Raw genomic sequence first — 24,746 nt, 5'->3', positions numbered from 1 at the left:
TTTAATTTGTTTCATCAATATTTTGTAGTTTCAGTGTAAAACCTTTATACTTGTTTTGTTGATTTTATTCCTAAGAATTTTATTGTTTTTGATAACATTAAAAATAGAATTGTTTTCTTAATTTCTCATTGCTGTGTGTAAAACAAAACTGAATTTTAGTTTTGCTCTTATAGTCTAACAACTTTGCTGAGTTCATTTACTCAACAAAAAAACTATAATAGTTTTTTTTTGTGGATGCTTTAGAATGTTTCTATATATAATGTCATCTGTAAATAAAAATAATTTCACATTTTCCTTTCCAATTTGTATTCCTATATTTCTTTTCTTTTTCTTGCTTAATTTCTTGGTTATATTTTCCAATGCAATGTTGAATAAAAGTAGCAAAAGCAGTCATCCTTGTCTTATTCCTGATCTTAAGGGGGAAGCTTTAAGTAGTCCCCCATTGAGTATAATGTTAACTGTGGGTTTTTCCCAACTACCCTTTATCATGGTTAGGAAGTTCTTTTTTATCTATAGTTTGTTGGTGTATTTTTTAAATTATGAAAAATTTTTACTTTTGTCAAATAAATTTTCTGCATCAACTGATACATCAAGGTATTGCTGGCATCGTAGAATGAAAAATAAAGTTTTCCCTCCTTTTCTGTCTTTCAGAATGCTTTGAGAAGCATCAAATTCTTAATTACATCTTAATTACTCTTTAAATGTTTGGGAGAATTCACCAATGAAGCATTCTGGTCCTGAGCTTTTCTTTCTTGGGAGAATTTTGATTACTAACTCAATCTCCTTTCTCATTATTGCTCTGTTCAGATTTTCCACTTCTTCATGATTAAATCATGGTAAGTGGTATGTTTCTAGGAATTTATTCATTTATACTAGTTTTTCTAGTAGTCATGTATGGATGTGAGAGTTGGACTGTAAAGAAAGCTGAGTGCTGAAGAATTGATTGGAGAAGACTCTTGAGAGTCCCTTGGACTGCAAGGAGATCCAACCAGTCCATCCTAAAGGAGATCAGTCCTGGGTGTTCACTGGAAGGACTGATGCTGAAGCTGCAACTCCAATACTTTGGCCACCTGATGCGAAGAGCTGACTCATTTGAGAAGACTGAAAAGACTCTGATGCTGGGAAAGATTGAGGGCAGGAGGAGAAGGGGAGAACAGAGGATGAGGTGGTTGGATGGCTCAATGGACATGAGTTTGGGTAAACTCCGGGAGCTGGTGATGGACAGCGAGGCCTGGCGCGCTGCAGTCCATGGTGTCACAAAGAGTCAGACACGACTGAGCGACTGAACTGAACTGATTCATTTCTTTTAGGTTATTCAGTTTGTAGATGTGTAATTGCTCATCATTGTCTCATAATTGTTTGTATTCCTGTGCTATAATGTTTCTTCTTTCATTTCTGGTTTTATTCATTTGAGCCTTCTTTTTTCCCTGGTCTAGCTAACAGTTTGTCTTTGCAAAAAATCAGCTGTTAGTTTCATTAGTCTTTCCTATTGCTTTCTAGTCTCTATCCCATTATTTTTCTCTGATCTTTATCATTTCCTTTCTTCTGCTAACTTTTTGTTCTTCTTCTAGTTTCTTGAGTTGTTGTAAAGTTAGGCCATTTATTTGAGATGTTTCTTTTTTCTTCATGTCACTATAAACTTTTCTCTTAAAACTGCTTTTGCTGTATCCCATATATTGACATTACTGTCTATGTAGAATATTCAAAAGAATCAGCCAAAACCCTCCTGAAACTAATAAACTATTATAGCAAAGTTGCAAGATACAAAGTTCATATACAAAAGGCAGTCATGTTCCTGTATACCAAGAATGAGCAATTGAAATTTTTAAATTAAAATTGTAATATCATTTAAATAAGCATTCCCCAAAATGAAATACTCTTATATGAATGTACCTATATAAATAACCTATGAGTATATGTGAGGAAAATTACAAAAACTCTAATAAAAGAAATCAAAGAGGAAGTAAATAAATGGAGATATATTCCTTATTTATAGATAGAAAGGTTCAGTATTGTCAAGCTGTCAGTTCTTCTCAACTTGCTCTATATATTTGCAATCTCAGTCAAAATCCAAGCAGGTGATTTTGTGGACACTGATAAATTTATTTAAAATTTATATGGAGAAGCAAAAGACCCAGAATATTCAACACAATATTGAAGAAGAACAAAGCCAGAAAATTGATGCTGCTGCTGCTGCTGCTAAGCTGCTTCAGTCGTGTCCAACTCTGTGTGACCCCATAGACAGCCTCCTACCAGGCTCCTCTGTCCCTGGGATTCTCCAGGCAAGAACACTGGAGTGGGTTGCCATTTCCTTCTCCAATGCATGAAAGTGAGGGGTGAAAGTGAAGTCACTCAGTTGTGTCCGACTTTTAGCGGCCTCATGGACTGCAGCCTACCAGGCTCCTCCATCCATGGGATTTTCCAGGCAAGAGTACTGGAGTGGGGTGTCATTGCCTTCTCCGAAAATTGATGCTACTTGACATCAAAACTTACTATAAAGATATAACAATCTAGACAGTGTGGTATTGGTAAAAAGAAAAAGAAAAATAGATCAATGGAACAGAATAAAGAGGTCAAAAATAAACCCGTTTAAAGATAATCACCTAATTGTCAACTAATCTTTGACAAAGGAACAAAGGCATTATGAAGGAGAGAAGACAATCTTTCAACAAATGGTACTGGGAAAACTAGAGAGCTACATGCAAAAAGAAAGAAAGAAAGGAAGAAGAAAAAAAAAGAATCCAGACAGACCTTATATCCTTCACAAAATTAGCTAAAAATGAACCATATACCTAAATGCAAAATGCAAAGCTGTAAAATTCTTAGAAGTAATACAGGAAAGAGTCTAGATTCAACACCAAAGACATGATCCATGATAAACATAATTGATAAGTTGAACTTGATTAAAAGTGTCTGTACTGTGAAAGACATTGTCAGAAGAATGAGAAGACAAGCCACAGACTGGGAGAAAATATTTGCAAAAGACATAAGAGATAAATGGCTGTTATGCAAAGTATACAAAGAAGTATTAAAATTCAATAATAAGAAAATGAACAACTTGATTTAAAAATGGGCTCTAAATCTAAATAGACACCATACCTAAGAAAATGTACAGATGGCAAATGTGGGGGAAACTTAAATGCAAGTTACTAAGTGAAAGAAACCAATCTGAAAATACTACATACTGTATAATTCCAAGTATATTATATTATAGAAAAGTAAAACCATGAAAACAGTAAAAAGGTAATTGATCATAAGGGGTTTGCGGCACAGGGAGGGTCGAGTAGGCAGAACACAAAGGATTTAAAGGAGTTAAACTGTTCTGTATGATCGCATAATAGTGGATATTTATCAAAACTTATAGAATGTAATGAGAATGTATACAATAGAATGTAGAGGTCAAAGGCAGTGGCCTAGAGTGCCAGGCTGTGACAGCATAGGAGAAGCCAAGAGGAGCAACCCCACCTCCAAGGAGTGGTGGCTGCGTGGGTGCAGGAGGGCCAAGAGGAGCTACTCCACTTCCAAGGTCAGGAGGGGCGGCCAGTGAGGAGATTCCCCTCGTCCAAGGTAAGGAGCAGCTGCTGTGCTTTGCTGGAACAGCTATGAAGAGATACCCCATGTCCAAGGTAAGAGAAATCCAAGACGGTAAGTGCTGCAAGAGGGCATCAGAGGGCAGACACACTGAAACCATAATCACAGAAGACTAGCTAATCTGATCACATGGACCACAGCCTTGTCTAACTCAATGAAACTAAGCCATGCCGTGTGGGGCCACTCAAGATGGGTGGGTCATGGTGGAGAGGTCTGACAGAATGTGGTTCACTGGAGAAGGGAATGGCAAGCCACTTCAGTATTCTTGCCTTGAGAATGCCATGAACAGTATGAAAAGGCAAAATGATAGGATACTGAAAGAGGAACTCCCCAAATTGGTAGGTGCCCAATATGCTACTGGAAATCAGTGGAGAACTAACTCCAGAAAGAATGAAGGGATGGAGCCAAAGCAAAAACAATACCCAGTTGCAGATGTGACTAGTGATAGAAGCAAGGTCCGATGCTATAAACAGCAATATTGCATAGGAACCTGGAATGTTAGGTTCATGAATCAAGGCAAACTAGAAGTGGTCAAACAGGAGATGGCAAGAGTGAACGTCAACATTCTAGGAATCAGCGAACTAAAATGGACTGGAATGGGTGAATTTAACTCAGATGACCACTGTATCTACTACTGTGGGCAGAAATCCCTTAGAAGAAATGGAGTAGCCATCATAGTCAACGAAAGAGTCCTAAATGCATTCCTTGAATGCAATCTCAAAAACAACAGAATGATCTCTGTTCATTTCCAAGGCAAACCATTCAATATCACAGTAATCCAAGTCTATGCATGAACCAGTAATGCTGAAGAAGCTGAAGTTGAATGGTTCTATGAAGACTTACAAGACCTTCTAGAACTAACACCCAAAAAAGATGTCCTTTTCATTATAGGGGACTGGAATGCAAAAGTACGAAGTCAAGACACACCTGGAGTAACAAGCAAATTTGGCCTTAGAATAAGGAATGAAGCAGGTAAAAGACTAATAGAGTTTTGCCAAGAGAACTCACTGGTCATGGCAAACACCCTCTTCCAACAACACAAGAGAAGACTCTACACATGGACATCACCAGATGGTCAACACCGAAATCAGATTGATTATATTCTTTGCAGCCAAAGATGGAGAAGCTCTATACAGTCAGCAAAAACAAGACTGGGAGCTGACTGTAGCTCAGATCATGAACTCCTTATTACCAAATTCAGACTTAAATTGAAGAAAGTAGGGAAAACCACTAGACCATTCAAGTATGACCTAAATCAAATTCCTTATGATTATACAATGGAAGTGAGAAATAGATTTATGGGACTGGATCTGATAGATAGAGTGCCTGATGAACTATGGACGGAGGTTCCTGACATTGCACAGGAGACAGGGATCAAGACCATCCCCATGGAAAAGAAATGCAAGAAAGCAAAATGGCTGTCTGGGGAGGCCTTACAAATAGCTGTGAAAAGAAAAGAAGCAAAAAGCAAAGGAGAAAAGGAAAGATATAAGCATCTGAACGCAGAGTTCCAAAGAATAGTAAGGAGAGATAAGAAAGCCTTCCTCAGTGATCAATGCCAAGAAATAGAGGAAAAAAACAGAATGGGAAAGACTAGAGATCTCTTGAAGAAAATTAGAGATACCAAGGGAACATTCCATGCAAAGATGAGCTCAGTAAAGGACAGAAATGGTATGGACCTAACGGAAGCAGAAGATATTAAGAGGTGGCAAGAATACATAGAACTGTACAAAAAAGATCTTCACAACCAAGATAATCACGATGGTATGAAAACTCACCTAGAGCCACACATCCTGGAATGTGAAGTCAAGTGGGCCTTAGAAAGCATCACTATGAACAAAACTAGTGAAGGTGATGGAATTCCAGTTGAGCTATTTCAAATACTGGAAGATGATGCTATGAAAGTGCTGCACTCAATATGCCAGCAAATTTGGAAAACGCAGCAGTGGCCACAGGACTGGAAAAGGTCAGTTTTCATGCCAATCCCAAAGAAAGGCAATGCCAAAGAATGCTCAAACTACTGAACAATTGCACTCATCTCACACGCTAGTAAAGTAATGCTCAAAATTCTCCAAGCCAGGCTTCAGCAATACATGAACCATGAACTTCCACATGTTCAAGCTGGTTTTAGAAAAGGCAGGGGAATCAGAGATCAAATTGCCAACATCCGCTGGATCATGGAAAAAGCAAGAGAGTTCCAGAAAAACATCTATTTCTGCTTTATTGACTATGCCAAAGCCTTTGACTGTGTGGATCACAATAAACTCTGGGAAATTCTGAAAGAGATGGGAACACCAGACCACCTGACCTGCCTCTTGAGAAACCTATATGTAGGTCAGGAAGCAACAGTTAGAACTGGACATGGAACAACAGACTGGTTCCAAATAGGAAAAGGAGTATGTCAAGGCTGTGTATTGTCACCCTGCTTATTTAACTTCTATGCAGAGTACATTATGAGAAACGCTGGGCTGGAAGAAGCACCAGGAGAAATATCAATTACCTCAAATATGCAGATGACATCACCCTTATAGCAGAAAGTGAAGAGGAACTAAAAACCCTCTTGATGAAAGTGAAAGAGGAGAAAAGAAAGTGAAAGAGAGTGAAAAAGTTGGTTTAAAGCTCAACATTCATAACAACTAAGATCATGGCCTCTGATCCCATCACTTCATGGCAAATAGATGGAGAAACAGCGGAAACAGTGTCAGACTTTATTTTTCTGGGCTCCAAAATCATTGCAGATGGTGATTGAGCCATGAAATTAAGACACTTATTCCTTGGAAAGAAAGTTATGACCAACCTAGATAGCATATTCAAAAGCAGAGACATTATTTTGCCAACAAAGGTCCGTCTAGTCAAGGCTATGGTTTTTCCATTGGTCATGTATGGATGTGAGAGTTGGACTGTGAAGAAAACTGAGCACCGAAGAATTGATGCTTCTGAACTGTGGTGTTGGAGAAGACTCTTGAGAGTCCCTTGGACTGCAAGGAGATCCAACCAGTCCATTTTAAAGGAGATCAGTCCTGGGTGTTCATTGCAAGGACTGATTCTAAAGCTGAAACTCCAGTACTTTGGCCACTTCATGAGAAGAGTTGACTCATTGGAAAAGACCCTGTTGCTGGGAAGGATTAGGGATAGGAGGAGAAGGGGACGACAGAGAATGAGATGGCTGGATGGCATCACCAACTCGATGGACATGGGAATCCCAGAATTCCCAACTCTGGGAATTGGTGATGGACAGAGAGGCCTGGCGTGCTGCAATTCATGGGGTTTCAAAGAGTGGGACATGACTGAGCGACTGAACTGACTGAACTAATACACCATAGAATGTAATACAACATCAAGGGTGAACCCTAATGAGAACTATGGACCTTGGCTGATAATGATGTGTAATGTAGGGTCATTGTATTATTAACAACTGTGGCACTCTGGTGTGGCATATTGGCAGTGGAGGAGGCTGTGTGAATGTAGAGTCAGGGAGTACATGGGCACTTCATGTGCTTCTCAAATTGATGTAAATTTATTTATTTATTTATTTTAATATTGGAAGGATTTTTATTTTTATTTTTTTATTATTATTTTTAAATTTTATTTTATTTAACTCAAATTGATGTAAATTTAAAATTACTCTAAAAAAATAAAGTCTGTTTTTAAAATGTCACTGATTTCTTTCATTGCATTGGAGCCTATTCCGTCTTCATTCATTTCTGTTCATTGTTGTGTTTATGACTAGGTTCTGGAGCTCTGTAAGATTTGACTCTGACAGTTTTTGCTAGCTTATTAGTTGCTTTTGTGGAAGGATGGAGACCTGGAGTACTATAATCCACCACTTTCAGTGAACTATAATGGCTTTTTATTTTGAATGAACAGGGAGCCAACAAATATTTCTGAGCAGAGGAGTGATTTGATCTGACATTTTAAAAGGTCCATTCAAGCTTCTATGTCAAGGCTAGACAATATGAGGACAAGTGGAGATATAGGGAGACCTGTTAGAAAGATATTGCATAATCCAGGAAGAAAGATGTTGATAGCTTGCAGCAGCATGATAGCAATAGAGAGGTGACTGGACTCCACATAAAAATGTGTAGGTAGGGTCTAAAAGCTTGAAGGTAAGATGTGAAAAAAAGGGAGACATCAAGGAGGACTTCTTCATCTTTTATTTATTTATTTATTTATTTTTTTGCCACACAGCATGTGGGATCTTAGTTTCCTGACCAGGTATTAAAGCCACATCCCCTGCACTGGAAGCCAGGGTCTTAACCACTGGATCATAAGGAGTACTTCTTAATTTATTGTGCCTTCATCACATATTAGAATTTTTTTTAGCATAGTATGGTGCATTAAGACTTCCCTGTAGCTCAAACGGTAAAGAATCTGCCTGTCATGCAGGAGACCAGGGTTCGATTCCTGGGTTGGGAAGTTTCTCTGGAGAAGGGAATGGCAGTCCACTCCAGTATTCTTGCCTGGAGAATTCCATGGACAGAGAAGCCTGGTGAGCTACAGTCCATGGGGTCGCAAAGAGTCGGAGACGACTGAGTGACTAACACACATGGTGCATTAAAAAGTGTAGTAAAAGCTTTGAAACCAGGGGCATCTGAATGAATTCTTGTTACATCACTTACCACTAATGCACCTGTTTGTCTCAATGACTTCATCTAATTGTATAGGAACACGAACTTTCAAAAGTTGTGAGTGTCTAGCATGATAACAAAGTAACATTTCCAGATTTACACTTGCATTACAGTAAGAAATGGATAATAATTAAATTTGTTTTATTTCTCACTCTTCTCTAAACCTGATAACAGTGAGCTCATTTTAGAGGTTCTCTGTAATTAAATCAAGCCTCCATGGATGGAGTTTTTTGAACTTCCAATTCTGTACACTTTCTTAATTAAAACTTTTAGTCTGCTCTTTTCACAAACACCAAGAATCTATTTCCCCTAGGATGTGAAGAAGACATCAGGTCTAACTCCTAGAAATGCAGACTGCTATAAATTTGAATAATTTCGTTTCATTCTAATATGAGACAGCCCCACTGGATATTATATTGTGAGAATTTCTCTCCCTCCCTTTTTTATCAAAGAGACCTTAGGAACACATTCACATTATTTTAGATCTTTCCCAATCAGTAATGTGAAAGCAAAATTTTGTAAACCGAGCTTCCTGTGCATTGTCACAATGATTCCAAAGATCTGATTGAGAGAAAAACATTATTAAGAAATATGGAAAACATATATTTACCATCAACATAGGTCAAAGACACAAGACATGAGGACATTTCTAAATAAATATGCTATAATTATTTTTAAATATATAATCAGGGGACACTATAGCAGTCTCTGAAAGAGAATGCTTTCTCAGTCATCAACTTTCTACACAGATGAAAAGCTATCCTTGACTCATACAAAGATCACTTCATGTCCATCAAAGAATTCCTGTTTACTGTTCCAGGAGCAAGTAGCAGGTAAAACTATAGGAAATTCCTGTTTCCTGGAATACTAAATAACTCAAGTTCATTTTTCCAAGCGTTTTGCCACACTAGTCAGCCTTGGGCCTAATGTAAGCTCTATGCCTGCTGATCCCCAAAGTAGATAGACTAAATTACATAAATAATCCTAGGATACATTACTAGGTAAGAAATAGAGAAAGGTCATTGTCCCTTCTTTCTTAATTTTCCTCATTGCTTTCCTGTGGTAGCTCTTCTATCAACATGCATGCATAAGGACAAGAAATCCAGCCATGGGGCCATATCTGAGGTTCTATTTGTTCTATGGGACATCTCCCTGAGGCTGTCACAGCCTTGAATTATCTCGGGCTCATGTCAGAGATGTACTGTCTAGGTGGGGAGGGCTCCATTGCTGGGAGACAGATAACTCTAGACCTTGAAAAGGCCTGTAAGAATTTTGTCCACAGAAGTACTGAGCTACTTGGAAATTGATGGGATTAAAGACAGACCTGAAAAGGCAAAGGGAGGAACATTTTCTGGCCCCAAGGGAAAATAAGAACTGTTTAAAATGTGTGGTGCCATCCCTGGAATGGATTTTTAATCAACAACCGTTCTCATTTAGTCTGAGAATGAGCCAATGAATAGACTAATACTACTGACTGACATTATGGCCCATTCGGCTGCTTAAGTTGTCTGAAATTTTCAACTGCCAGCAAAGGATTAATATTGATTTTCAGGCTGTCTTCGTTAAATATCTGCTATAGAGTACCACTCCTTGCCAACTATTCCCCCTATTGTCACTAGCATTAAAATGAAACCTACCTATTATTACATCAATCATGCCTGGCAAAACTATTCAAAAAGAAGAGAACATCCATCATCTTTATCATCAACAGGAAGCCTGAATTTTTTTTTTCCTTTTTGTTGGTCAACATGAAATGAATGGTACAATTAATTAAAACTTCCTTAAAGAACCAATGTAAAAACTGAATGCAAAGTACATCTGTGGAAGAACAGTGAATACAAGGGGAGGCAAACTCTAACACTTGGATGGGTGTAGGAGCAAGCCTCCACCTAGAGCTGCTGCAGCTCAAACCATGGGGCCGGGCTGACATGCTTGAGACTGGGTTCGTCAAATCTGGGCCCCACAAACAGCCTGTGTGAACTTGAACATAAAACCTTCAATGAATTTATGACCCTTTTGTGCTTATGTTCTATAGTCTTGCTGGACCCCTTGATAGTTCTCATTGCTACATCTTTCCACAGGCTGTTCTTTTGTCTAGAATACTGCCGGCCTTGTCAATTCCTATTCACCCTCCATGATGATTCCTCAATTACTCTACTGAGAAAATTCCAGGCCAGCATGGGTAATCTGGGAACCCTTGAAGATGACTTCACTGTCTCTTGTTCAAATCTGTGGCATAATCGCCCCCTGAAAGGCTGTGAACACACTGAGGACAGGAACTGTCTCTCTTTTCAACTTTGAAATTCCAGGGAGGGATTATTAAAAAACCTCACAGTATAGGTGCATGATAAGTATTTATTGACTGACTGAATGAGTGAGCTTCAAATTACATGATCCTCACCTGGTTTTCTTGTACAGAATATACATTTTCTGAGTCTATTTAAAAGGCAGTAAATCATAATGATTACTAAGATCTTAGGCTGTAGATTGGGCTTCCCTGGTGGCTCAGATGGTAAATAATCTGCCTGCAATGCAGGAGACCCTGGTTCAATTCCTGGGTCAGGAAGATCTCCTGGAGAAGGAAATGGTGACCCACTCCAGTATTCTTGCTGGAGATTCCATGAACAGAGGAGCCTGGTGGGCTACAGTCCATGGGGTTGCAAAGAGTTGGATATTACTGAGTGACTAACACTAGGCCATAAATCAAGATCTACCACTTCTTAGAAGTGACATTGGTCAAGTACTAAAACAGTTTCTAAACCATTACTCAACTGTACCTCTATTTCCTCATTTGTAAACTGAGGTTAATAATAGTACTTAGTAAGGTGGATGTCTGGACTAAACAAGAGAATCCAAGTAAAGCACAGCATCAGTTCATTTCAGTTCAGTTGCTCAGTCGTGTCTGACTCTTTGCGACCCCATGAATCGCAGCACGCCAGGCCTCCCTGTCCATCACCAACTCCAGGAGTTCACTCAGACTCACGTCCATCGAGTCAGTGATGCCATCCAGCCATCTCATCCTCTGTCGTCCCCTTCTCCTCCTGCCCTCAATCCCTTCCAGCATCAGAGTCTTTTCCAATGAGTCAACTCTTGGCATGAGGTGGCCAAAGTATTGGAGTTTCAGCTTTAGCATCATTCCTTCCAAAGAAATCCCAGGGCTGATCTCCTTCAGAATGGACTGGTTGGATCTCCTTGCAGTCCAAGGGACTCTCAAGAGTCTTCTCCAACACCACAGTTCAAAAGCATCAATTCTTCAGTGCTCAGCTTTCTTCACAGTCCAACTCTCACATCCATACATGACCACAGGAAAAACCATAGCCTTGACTAGATGGACCTTTGTTGGCAAAGTAATGTCTCTGCTTTTTAATATGCTATCTAGGTTGGTCATAACTTTTCTTCCAAGGAGTAAGCGTCTTTTAATTTCATGGCTGCAGTCACCATCTGCAGGGATTTTGGAGCCCCCCAAAAAAAGTCTGTGGAATGTTTCCACTGTTTCCCTATCTATTTCCCATGAAGTGGTGGGACCAGATGCCATGATCTTCGTTTTCTGAATGTTGAGTTTTAAGCCAACTTTTTCACTCTCCTCTTTCACCTTTATCAAGAGGCTTTTTAGGTCCTCTTCACTTTCTGCCATAAGGGTGGTGTCATCTGCATATCTGAGGTTATTGATATTTCTCTCGGCAATTTTGATTTCAGCTTGTGCTTCTTCCAGCCCAGCATTTCTTATGATGCACTCTGCATATAAGTTAAATAAGCAGGGTGACAATATACAGCCTTGACGTACTCTTTTTCCTATTTGGAACCAGTCTGTTTTTCCATGTTCAGTTCTAACTGTTGCTTCCTAACCTGTTTACAGGTTTCTCAAGAGGCAGGTCAGGTGGTCTGGTATTCCCATCTCTTTCAGAATTTTCCACAGTTGTGCTTGTATATGTTGTGATATTGAACAACAAGCAGTTATTTCTACCTGGAAAACTTACAGTAACTTTGTTGCATATTTAAGGAAATTCATTTTTCTTGTTACCCTAGAGTTTACAGGATACTTCCCAGCCAATATTTCTAAAGGAGATATAGTACATGGTAACTAATATCAGTTTACTCCTTATAGCAACAAAATATATTCATTTAGGAAGTTCCTTTCAATAAATATTAATTAGTTATTTTTTTAAGCAACAGTTAGAATCAGACATGGACCAATAGATTGGTTAAAAATTGGGAAAGGAGTACAACAAGGCTGTATATTGTCACCCCACATATTTAACTTATATGCAGAGTACATCATAGGAAATGCCGAGCTGGATAAATCACAAGCTGGAATCAAGATTGCTGGGATAAATATCAATAACCTCAGATATGCAGATGATACCACTTTAATGGCAGAAAGTGAACAGGAATTAAAGAGCTTCTTGATGAGGGTGAAAGAGGAGAGTGAAAAAGCTGGCTTAACACTCAACATTCAAAAAATTAAGATCATGGTATTCAGTCCCATCTTTATGACAAATAGAAGGGGAAAAAGTGGAAACACTGACAGATTTTATTTCCTTGGGCTCCAAAATCTCTGTGGATGGTGACTGCAGCCATGAAATTAAAAGATGCTTGCTCCTTGTAAGGAAAGCCATGACAAATTTAGAAAGCATATTCAAAAGCAGAGACATCACTTTGCTGACAAAGGTCCATACAGTCAAAGCTATGGTTTTCCAAGTAGTCATGTACAGATGTTAGAGTTGGACCATAAAGAAGACTGAGTGCCGAAGAATTGATGCTTTTGAATTGTGGTGCTGGAGAAGACTCTTGATAGTTCCTTGGACTGCAAAGAGATCAAATCAGTCAACCCTAAAGGAAATCAGCCCTGAATAGTCATTGGAAGAACTGATGCTAAAGCTGAAGCTCCAATACTTTGGCCACATGATGCAAAGAGTTGAAAAGACCCTGATGCTGGGAAAGACTGAAGGCAGGGGAGAAGTAGGCAACGGAGGATGAGATGGTTGGATGGCATCATTGACTCAATGGAAACAAACTTGGGTTAACTCCAAGAGATAGTGAGTGACAGGGAGGCCTGGTGTGCCGCAGTTCATGGGGTCATAAAGAGTTGGACATGACTTAGAGACTGAACAATAACACAGGCAATGTTTATAAGAATTTGTACTATGTGTACTATACTCCTTAAGTATCAGTAAATAAATACAGGCTCACTAATTTTAGATATCTAATCACCACTGAAATGATCCATAACAAATAAAACAGATTCCCCTTATAGTTTAACCATCACGTTCTATGCATAAGAATAGTTATGAATTAAGAGATGAGAACAAATATTTCCTATTATCATCTGATTACCAAAACATGGCGTGCCTTATTTAGACTACAGATTTAAAGAATCCAAGGCTATTCTAGAGAAAGGTTTACTGAGTATGACAAAGACTTAATTAAACATGAATGGAGTTCAATCTGTATTTTTAAAATGTCAGTATTTCAAATAATAACTAAAACAAAACAGGTTTTTATTCTTGCTTTCCCCATTTTGGGCTCTATTCTCTGACAATGCACTAACTAACTTAGGGTATGTGGATTTTGAGGCATGCTTCTTTACTCCTTTCCCTGATAAGAGTAATCTTAAATGATGGTAAAGAGAAAACAAAGATTTGAGGAATACAGTGGCATTTTTCTACCTTGCAGATAGTTGCTCAATAGAAATAGAGTGTATGTACAAAGAACCTAAGCAAAATTCTAAGTAACAAAGCCATTTACCATTAATTTTCATGATCAAATTAGAGGTGTGTTCTTCTGAGACAAAATCAAGTATACATGTTAAAAAATAATCATACCAAAATTTTGCAAATTTTTAATCATCAGTCACATATAGAAAGATAATTACTATGCTCACATGGGATTCATATTTAAATATATCAGTTCAGTTCAGTCACTCAGTCATGTCCAACTCTTTGCAACCCCATGGACTGTAGCACACCAGGCTTCCCTGTCCATCATCAACTCGTGGAGCTTGCTCAAACTCATGTCCATTGAGTCAGTGATGCCATCCAACCATCTTGTCCTCTGTCATCCCCTTCTCCTTCTGACTTCAATCTTTCCCGGCATCAGGGTCTTTTCCAATGAGTCAGTTCTTCGCATCAGGTGGCCAACGTATTGGAGCTTCAGTATCATTCCTTCCAATGAATATTCAGGTTTGCCATTGCCTTCTCCAGTAAACATATCAGTATGTTGTAGCTAACAATGAGGACGACATTTAATATGGGTTTCCCAGGATAAATTCAGAGTAGCAAGGCAGGTATTAAGCCAGAGTCTTGTGGTTATCAACTGGTTTAAAATGAGGCAATCGATATTAGGATATTTTACTCCATTGTGCTTTTTATTTAGCTACTCATGAAATGAAAATAAAGGTCCAACTGATTAAAGCCTGAAAGGAAACCAGCAGTGTTAGCTTAACCAGATCCAGCGTCTGGCTGGAGGCACCATCTGGCTTTCATATACATTCCCAGTAATAGGATTCCCTGTGAACCTCTTGGCTGGCAACCTCTTCAGCTGTCCTTTCTCTTCTTTAGTTCTTATTGGAATCTGTTGGCTTTTTGACCCACCTGAACTTTTTTTTTAATTAAAAAATAAAACAAAAGAACAACAACAACAAGAAAAAAAAAACAAAAACAAACAAAAGAAAACCCAGCTTGGAAGCAGATGATTGGGGAGAGGAAAAATGGAAGCTACATCAAAAGTTTATGCCAGTAAGTCATGACCAGGTGTGTCCCCCCTGAAGTCCCTAAAGGTCAACTTCTCATTTGTCTTCCTATCATAGCTGCTGTTCTTATAATGGCTACTTTTACCCCCTAATGGTATTGACTACTATGAGAATAGACATAGAAATCAGAATTCACTCTCTCTGTGTTTCAGTCACTTACAAAAAAAATGAAAATCACTGAACATCCACTGTGGTGGAGACTGAGACGAAAAAACAAAATGTCTAACCTCAAAGAGCTTACAAAATACTAGGAGAAAGAAATCTTATAAACAGACAATTATAAAGCTATGTGGGATAAACCCATACCAAAACATAAACATAAGAATTTATCTAATTTAGTTTTCAAAACAAACATTTATTGAAATTATTGTTTTTTCCCACTTAACAGACCAGGACATTAAAGCTCAGAAAGACTAGCCAACTTGTTCAAGATCCACAGCAGTGGAACTGGGATTTCAATATAAAGTCTAGCTGCAGAATCTTGCTTTACAATCTGTGTCAGCAAACTGTTTTGTGTTATGCTGGTTTCAATGATTCAGGGGTCATATCCTGCTTGGAGAGTCAAGAAAGTCATCATGGAAAAGTGAGGAATGAATAGGTCCTCAAGAGATGGGCTGCATCTATTTTTCCCTCCAGCTTTACTGAGATATAATTTATATATAATACTGTTTAAGTTTAAGGTTACAATGTGATGATTTGATACACATGTATATTATAAAATCAAAGAAGGCAATGGCACCCCACTCCAGTACTCTTGTCTGGAAAATCCCATGGACGGAGGAGCCTGGTAGGCTGCAGTCCATGGGGTCGCTAAAGTTGGACACGACTGAGCGACTTCCCTTTCACTTTTCACTTTCATGCATTGGAGAAGGAAATGGCAACCCACTCCAGTGTTCTTGCCTGGAGAATCCCAGGGATGGGGGAGCCTGTTGGGCTGCCATCTATGGCGTCGCACAGGGTCGGACATGACTGAAGTGACTTAGCATTAGCCTCAGGGAACTAGGATCCCATGTGCTGTGAGGTGTGGTCAAAAAAAAAAAAAAAAAAAAAAAAGAACTCATGTGCAAAGAAGAGGACAAAATAGTTAAATGAGTGAGTAAAATACCATATGAAAGAGTAGGTAATCTCATCACTGACAGAGTCCACCATCAACTGAAATAATTGATTCGAAATTTTAGTTTTTAAAACAACTTGCTTAGCAGATGCAATCACTTTCATGTTTGCTTTTTATTTTCCTTCCAATCAGTATAGGACCAGTCACCCAAATAAAGAGGTGAACGTTCATTCTAAATTTACAAGAGAGTAAGCAAATATATTGAGGATAAATATGGAGGCAATTAGAAAGAATGTTAGGCCTAACATGAAATATTTACATATCAGTCTTTAAATGACCATTTCAATATCCACTTTAATTGAGAAAATGTATTATGTATTGTTCTGTTAAGGGACATAAGTCTTTCTGAAATGACTTGAATAATCTGATAAAAATTGCAAAATACTGCTCTATCTGCCATAGAAGCTGACTATGGGGTTCAACGTTTAGAATCTGTTGGAATGGTGACTAGCTTATCTGCTGTATTAGCTGTGACACAGAAAGTCTAATTGTATAAATAGTCATAGTTGATAATGATTTTACAGCTGTGGGATAGTTCCCCTCATTTCTCCAATTTTCTTACTTCATAATACTTGAGTATAACTACTTATATTAAAATACATCACTTAACAGACTCATTTTTCTCCCATTATAGTTCTGACAGAGGTCAAACAAGTAAAACTGTTAAAAGTTGCTTTCCTCTTTGGTATGGCAGGAAACAAGAACTATCATGGTAATTTGGAGAAGAGGGAAAGCCTGCCTAGTCTTCATCCTTGCTTTGGAGGCAGGAGTGGACAGGGAAGGAAGAGGGGCGTGATGACTATACCATGACACAGAAGTAACCGTAGTAGACAGTTATTACAGAGTGTGACTTGAGGGGCCTCTGACGCCCAAATATCTCCCTAACTAGTACTGAAATTGCCACAAGTGGTTTGACTTTAGGGGGTTTTAGGAATCTTTTGCTTCTTCACTGTTTCAAGTATTTTATTAACAAGAAGATACAATTTATAATTAAAATGCCAAGAGAAGAGTATCTTATTTAAAAAATATACTACCATTCATTGCCATTCCTCAGAAACAAGAAACCATGAGACTGGGAAAGGAGCCAAGAAAAAGAAAGCAATGAGAGGAAAGCATGAGCAATCTAATAAGTGCATGTGTGTGTATGTGTGGTGCAGTGGACAGAACACGAAATGACTAGTGCTTGTGATAACGTGTAGTGTGTTAGTTCAGGCCTGCCAAGAAACAGATATCAAGACAGAACTTGATAAGCAGGAGATTTATAAGGGGAAAGCGTAAGAGAAGATGGGAAGAGGGAGAAAGAGGAGGCAGGGAGAGCCTTTAGTCAGACCATAATATAGGTCTGACACCTATGGAAAGAGAAAGGGAAGGAAGAAGGATAGGGTTAAGAAGACCTGTGAACTGTAGCGATGTTCTAGAAAAGGTTCAGCCAGACCAGAGGGAAGCCCTTGAACCAAAGTCACTATATCAGGAGTTCAGTAGATCTCAGTGGGACAAGCCTGCCTTATTACCCGCTTTGTGCTCAGGCACTGGCTGGGAGTAGCCTGTAAGAAGGGTGGCTTTGGTGCAAATGTGATTGGTGATCCAGAGGGTCAGCAGATGGGCCCTTAGTCAATGAGGCTCTCTGAAATGAATGGTATATTTTCATAGCCACCAAAAGCAGCAATTTTCAAAATTAGCATTTTTATTTATTTGCCCCTCAAAATTATATTGAATGTTGAATATTACCAGAATATTATGTTATATATATTATGCCAATTGTGTTGATATATATAAATTATATCAAATTATGTTGACTATTACCAGAAAAAGCAGGTGATACTTATTACTCATTTCTATTATATAAGAAATTTATTTAGTTTCTGTGTTATCACATACAATTAAATCTTTTATAATATAAAAATCAATCAGATGTGTAGTGTTATTTTTTTTCTTCCAACTACTTGCTTTGAGGAGCATCACAAAACCCAAGGGCAATTGTTCTCAACATATTCACACTTCAGTCCATTCCTAGGAAAGGAAATCTCCCTTCACTAATAATGATTTCCCTGGAGGTGATTTTCAGTCCTTGTGGTGGAGATACTCCTCAGATATTATAACAGCATTATTTCCAGACTAGAAAGTGGTGGGACAATTTAAATTCTACTGGTCATTACCATAACCATCAAACCTAATGGAAGAGATGACAGTTCTATAGAGGCTATGCTGCTGCTGCTGCTGCTAAGTTGCTTCAGTCGCGTCTGACTCTGTGCGACCCCATAGGCGGCAGCCCACCAGGCTCCCCATCCCTGGGATTCTCCAGGCAAGAACACTGGAGTGGGTTGCCATTTCCTCCTCCAATGCATGAAAGTGAAAAGTCAAAGTGAAGTCGTTCAGTCGTGTCCGATTCCTAGCGACCCCACAGACTGCAGCCTACCAGGCTCCTCCGTCCATGGGATTTGCCAGGCAAGAGTACTGGAGTGGGGTGCCATTGCCTTCTCCTGCATTTTTAAGATATGTCCCCAGGCTGTTAACATCCCTACTGACAGTCACTGCTCTAAGACAATGAAATTCAAATTTGAATATGCATAACAATGGAAGATAATGATGCTCATACAAACAGTTCTGCTTCGGTAGGTAGGTCTGGGGTAGGTACCATTGACGAGTATTTTCAGTCAGCATTCTAGATGATTCAGTACAATAAGGTGGACCACAGAAACATATTCTCAGAAACCCTAAATCAAAGTCATGATGGGATATCCCTAATTTATAAAGAAAAAAGGCATCTAGACTCAATGAAGCCTTGCAGCAGAATGGGGCATGGACTGTGTGAAGACTGAGGGCACCAGTAGATGGAAAAGTAGCAAGATGGTGAAACAGAAGGAATGAGAAAAACCAAACAAAAGATGGAGAATGCATAGGATCTGTATCTAAGTTAACTGACAGATCTATATATTCTATCATCAACTTCATGAGGAAAATCTATTTCAGTTTGGAGAATGAAAAAATAGCTATTGTTTTACATCTTAGTGTTTACTTCTCTCTGGATTAAAATAATAGAATATATAAATATATAAATATATTCTGTATACATAATTTATATATGTGTGTGTGTGTGTATTATACTTATATACAAACATGAGAGGGCATGCCAGCCCACTCCAGTATTCTTGACTGGAGAATCCCATGGACAGAGGAGCCTAGTGGGCTATAGTCCATTGGGTTGCAAAGAGTCAGACATGACTGAGCTGACTAACACTTTCACTTTTTTCAAAATATAATATATTACAAATCTGGCCATTTGTACTCCTATAGAGTGGAAGGCAACAGCTATAATTATTATGCAAAATTATCTGCACAATTACAATATTAGCATAAATGTAGCTTTATCCTGGCTTTACAGTTTTCAAACTGTAAATCAAATATGAGAGCCTGATGAAAAGTTGAGGCTAGCAAGCAGATGATAAACCATTTTGCCAGGGGGCAGAGATTCATTTTTATTTTTTAGCTTCTCTGTTATCCCCAAGCACCTTTTTTGAATACCGATACAGAAAAGAGCATGATCTATATGCTGAACGACGCAAGTGTTGACATGTCCATACCCCTTGGCTTGTACCCCTGTTGTCATCACCCATCTGATGCTACTGTGACATCTGACAGTGCATTGCGACACAGTGACCTGGTGCCTCAAGCAGCCTAGAAGGACAAGTTGACGAAGGCACATGGTGCATTAGGAAGCAGTGAAGCAGTTCATTACTGTTACAGAGAGAAAGTCTGCTCTAGAGATAAGAATTCTTATCTAAGGCATGATATACCTTTGTGCTCTGCTACTGGTCTACTGTGAAATCTGTAACAGGCATTTTTAATTCATTGGTGAGTCAGTTTTCCTGTCTGTGAAATGGAAATGAATATATATATATATATATACACATATATATATTTTTTTAATAGTAGGGCAGTGACTGCATTTCAGCCCATTCTTGGTAAATACAAATTTTGGAAGTGTACACCTTGAGGGACTAAATTGAATGATGATCACACATGATGAACTTCAGGACTGTCATAGTTTGAGAAAAACTAATTATTGCTCTGAAGTGCTCTCATCTATGCCCTACTTTAAAGGTTTCTCATGATAATCCAGCCATGAAATCTTTCTTTGGTCTGCTTAATATTAAACCTTAAGGGGTTAATATATCTTAACAATAGCAAGCTGCATCTCATACTATGTGGCATTACACATCACACTCAGCTCAAAATTCCATCTTATAGACCTTCTTTGATAAAATGTAGCCTCTTCATCTGTTGTGAAATGAATATCTGTTGGTTCTGACAAGCAGGGTTGGTCTTGGAGATCACATCACAGTCTCAAAAGGAAGAGTCTCCCTCTGAAGCCATGACTTTTCTCAAGTATTTGTGGGTCCAGCTCATGACCTGTTTTGCAGATTCAGACCTTCCATATAGAAAATGAGATCTTGGATCTTCTGGGCTTGAAGTTCAAGCCACCTCAGGTCATCTGACAGCAGGAATATTTTGGAACCCACAGTGCCTTAAGAGGCAAATGCTATCATGAAGATCAAACTCAGTCACTAATGATGGCCATCTATTCTTCAGCCAAGGGCAGAGCTGAGGCTTGGACCTTCCATACCTCAGCGTTTTCAGAGGCAGGGTAATGAGCCGTGAGAGTCACCGCAGCAGGAATTCTGTAATCAAGCCACAAGGGGGCAGGGAAATAAGCTCCCTAGCCACCTTAACAAGGGGAACTTGGTGGGAGCTGTATTTTGATAGCTTTGTTTGTTTTCTTAGCTATCCAAAGAGCATGCTAATAAGTATAGTCACAGAAGAAGGGGAAGATGGGATTAAATACCAGGGAAAGTCATTAAAATGAAAGAATGGGATAAGCCTCACAACTATTTCCAAAGCTTAGCTATTTCCTGTCCAAAGCCAAGTTCATTTCTTTTTGTAAAAGATGAGTAAAATGAAGGCAAAAGCATGCTTATCCCCTGGGTGCCCTGTATTAGCCAACTGCTGCTAACAGCAGAGTTTGATGACATGAATTACAAGAGGCCCCATAACCCTTTTCTCTTTAACATACAAACTTCATCTAGTTATTTTTAAAGGGGCTCTGTGCCTGTTTCTTAGTGCCTAAAACTCATTACTTCCAACCAAAACAGCCAAAAGAAGAACAGCAGGAAAAAAAATACAGTTAGGTCCTTACAGAAAAACATCGCAGAGCCGTTATCACTCATGAAAGCCTTATCAGGGTGAAGCTTGACTCTTGACATTATGTTATCAAACTAACTAGGATATGTCACAAATACCTTACATTGGTCATGGAAGAAATTTTGTTATTTATGAAACACCCAAGAGTGCCACTAATAATGTTTATATACTCCAAGATAGAACCATGCTCATTGATTTTTCTTTTTTTTTTTTTTATATTTAATTTCCTTTTTAATTATATAATAATTTAAAATACAGAAAACACCAAAAATAATGACCTCTCATGAACTCATCACCCTGAATTAGCAGATGAATATTAACATTTGCTATCTCTGTTGCTCCAGGGTGCTATTTCTTTTCTTTTCTTAAAGAAAAAATATATTACAGCTACATCTAAAGCTCCCTATCTGCCTCCTTTTCTCCTCTTTGTCCTCTCCCCAAAGGAAACCACTTTTTAACTAGGTGATATCATTCCTATTCAAGGCAATGCTTGTACATTTGCACAGTCAAAGCATGGAGACACCCTAACTATCCCTGGACACCAGAATGGAAAAACAGACTGGTCTATTCATGTAATGTAATGCTATTTAGTAGTTAAATAATGGATGAGTCTTAAAAACCATAAGTGGGGGGAAAAGTTGAAAAAAGGTCTAAAACTTTACCGTTTATGTAAATTTTAGAAGCATGTATCAATAATACAATCATTTATGAATACCTCTATATATTGAAATAATACAATGTGAATGCATTAATCTTTCAGTGTAATGTTTAATATTATTTGATGTGATTTCTATACTGCTATAGACTGAATGCTCATGAGCTCCCCAGTGTTGAAGCCTGACACCCTAATATGCTGTTTTTGGGGCCTTTGATAGTGCTCTGCCCTCATAAGTGGAATTTAGTGTCATTATGAAAGAAATCCCTCACCTCTCTGGCATATGAGGTTACAGCAAGAAGATAGCAGTCTATGAATCAGAAAGTGGGCTCTCACCACGCATGGAATGTAGCTTGACCTTGGACTTCTCATGCTCTAGAACTGTGAGAAATACATTTCTGTTGTTTATAAGCCACTCAGTCTGTGGTATTTTGTTATAGTAGTCAAAACAGATATGTCTTCTGATAGGCATTGTGGAGGATAAAACGTGTAATTTAGGATTCCTAGCTTGCAATGCAGGAGACCTGGGTTTGATCACTGAGTCAGAAAGTTCCCCTGGAGATGAAAATGGCAACCCACTCCAGTATTCTTGCCTGGGAAATCCTATGGACAGAGGAGCCTGGTGGATTAGAGTCCATGGGGTTGCAAGAGTCGGACGAGACTTAGTGACTATCCACCATCACAATCCTCTAATATTGGTAATAAGATTAAATAGAAAGAAACAATAATAGGAAAGACAAGAAATTAGCTATCACATCAATAGGGTAGCATCTCACAGTGATTTGAAACAAGTCTCAGCAAGTAATGTATTTAATAAATGTTACTGCTTATTAGTACATTTAATAGATAAGAAAACTGAGGCTTGACTTAGCTAAGTAATATACCCTAAATAAGTGTGAGCAAAGGGGCAGAGTTAGGATTGAAACCTGTATTTATCTGACTCCAGACCTATTTTTTTAATTATACATTATTGTACTAATTGGACCTATTTGTTAGCTCTTATGAGAAAAGACCTATTTTTTTTTAAAGCTTAATTAAATCTTTCAGGACTAAAGACAACATTACAGGGACAGAAAATATATCAGCGATTGCCAGGAATTGGGGTGGAGGGTGATTATAAAAGGGGTTCCAGACAGATTGGGGCTAACCAAAATGTTCTACATATTGCTTGTGGTTTCATTGGTCAAAACTAATAGAACTATATAAAAAGAATGAATTTTATTCCAGGTAACTTACACATCAATAAACCTGACATTAAGCAAACAAAGAAAAACTAACCAACAAAATCGCCAAAGTCTCATGGATAAACACCTTGTTCTGGGTGCAGAGGTACTTTTCTCTTTCTAACTCTTAACCATTTATTCCTGCTAAAAACGTTTGTGGAGAATTTCAGGGAAGAGTCCTAGGTCAGTGCCCACAAGTCAAATAAAATCTAGTCTGTTTCTACTGTAGCTTCTGTTTGACAAACCAAGAAAGGAGGGCTAGCATTAAGAAAGTACTTTCCTTTTGTTGAAAGGGGAGGGGAAAGCCCATCTGAGAAGCACTGCAATGTTATCCAGGGAGTCCTTCCTGTTGAACAGACCTCAAGTGTTCAGACAGGCTTGCAGAAGAGAGAGACAGCCTCAGAAGAGAGAGGCTCTCCCTGCCTCAGCAGCCATGGCACACCTGAGCTGTCCTCTTCTGAGCCCTCATCGGCCTGGTCCCTGCAAATCACACGCTGAAAAGCATATGCATCTTGCAGGAGGAAGAAAACCTCTCTAAACTTCAGTTTGAATATCCCACAGAACAGGCTGGCAGCTTAGATTCTCCCATGATTGCTGCGACAGAGGCAGAAAGACAATGTGGGGAGCAATTTAATCAAGGCAGTCAGGTCTCTCACCATTCACAGTGTATCTCAGGACTTTTTGGTATTCCTCCTTGAAGGCTGGATTTCTTTGTTATGCTGGGTTCAAGAGTCTTAGCCATTCTTTGTGTCAGTTGTAGAAGTCAGTAGGATAAGATACTAACAAGGTTAAAAGGTATTACGTGTCTCCCTGTACCAGAACTGTGGTTTCCCTGGTGGCTCAGATCATAAAGCGTCTGACTGCAATGCAGTAGACTGGGGTTTGATCCCTGGGTCAGGAAGATCCCGTGGAGAAGGAAATGGCAACCTACTCCAGTACTCTTGCCTGGAAAATCCCCTGGACGGAGAAGCCTGGTAGGCTACACTTGATGGGATCCCTAAGAACTGGACACAACTGAGCAACTTCACTTTCTGTACCAGAACACATGCACGACTATGGGGGCCTTTACTAATTTCTTGCACTTTCCTGAGGGAATTAGTTAAAATTACCAGTGTGAAAAGTATTTGATTTAGATTAATCCCACTTTTCCAAGCAGGACAGACTCATTACTCTGACTGGCTGACTTAGCCCTGCTGCCTTTCTTGCTTGAAGAAGGAGGAAAAAGTTTCTGGTTCATAGCTCTTGATGGATAAGTGGAATGGGTTATTTTCATCCTTCCATGACACCCATGAAAAGCATAGAACCAGCTGGAGAGCCAAGTCAATGCAACGAATGGCAAACCCACATTTCATAATCTTCAGCAAGACCAAAAATACTAAAAAGGAATATGCAAATAATGTCCTCTGTACATTAACTCTTTCAGGACTCTGGGTCATGACTGGTAATATTTTAGGTCCAATTAAAACCAGCTGGGGGAAAAAAGCATTGTTAAAGATTTCAAAAGGCTTTATTTTTTTACAAAGGGGAAAAAAGACTACAGCCACAAAACTTCCTTTAATTCATTCTAAATAAGACTCTGCTGCTGCTG

The sequence above is a fragment of the Bubalus bubalis genome, chromosome 3, assembly GCF_019923935.1.
Source record: "Bubalus bubalis isolate 160015118507 breed Murrah chromosome 3, NDDB_SH_1, whole genome shotgun sequence".
NCBI classification, from domain to species: domain Eukaryota; kingdom Metazoa; phylum Chordata; class Mammalia; order Artiodactyla; family Bovidae; genus Bubalus; species Bubalus bubalis.
This window is presented reverse-complemented; position numbering follows the sequence as displayed.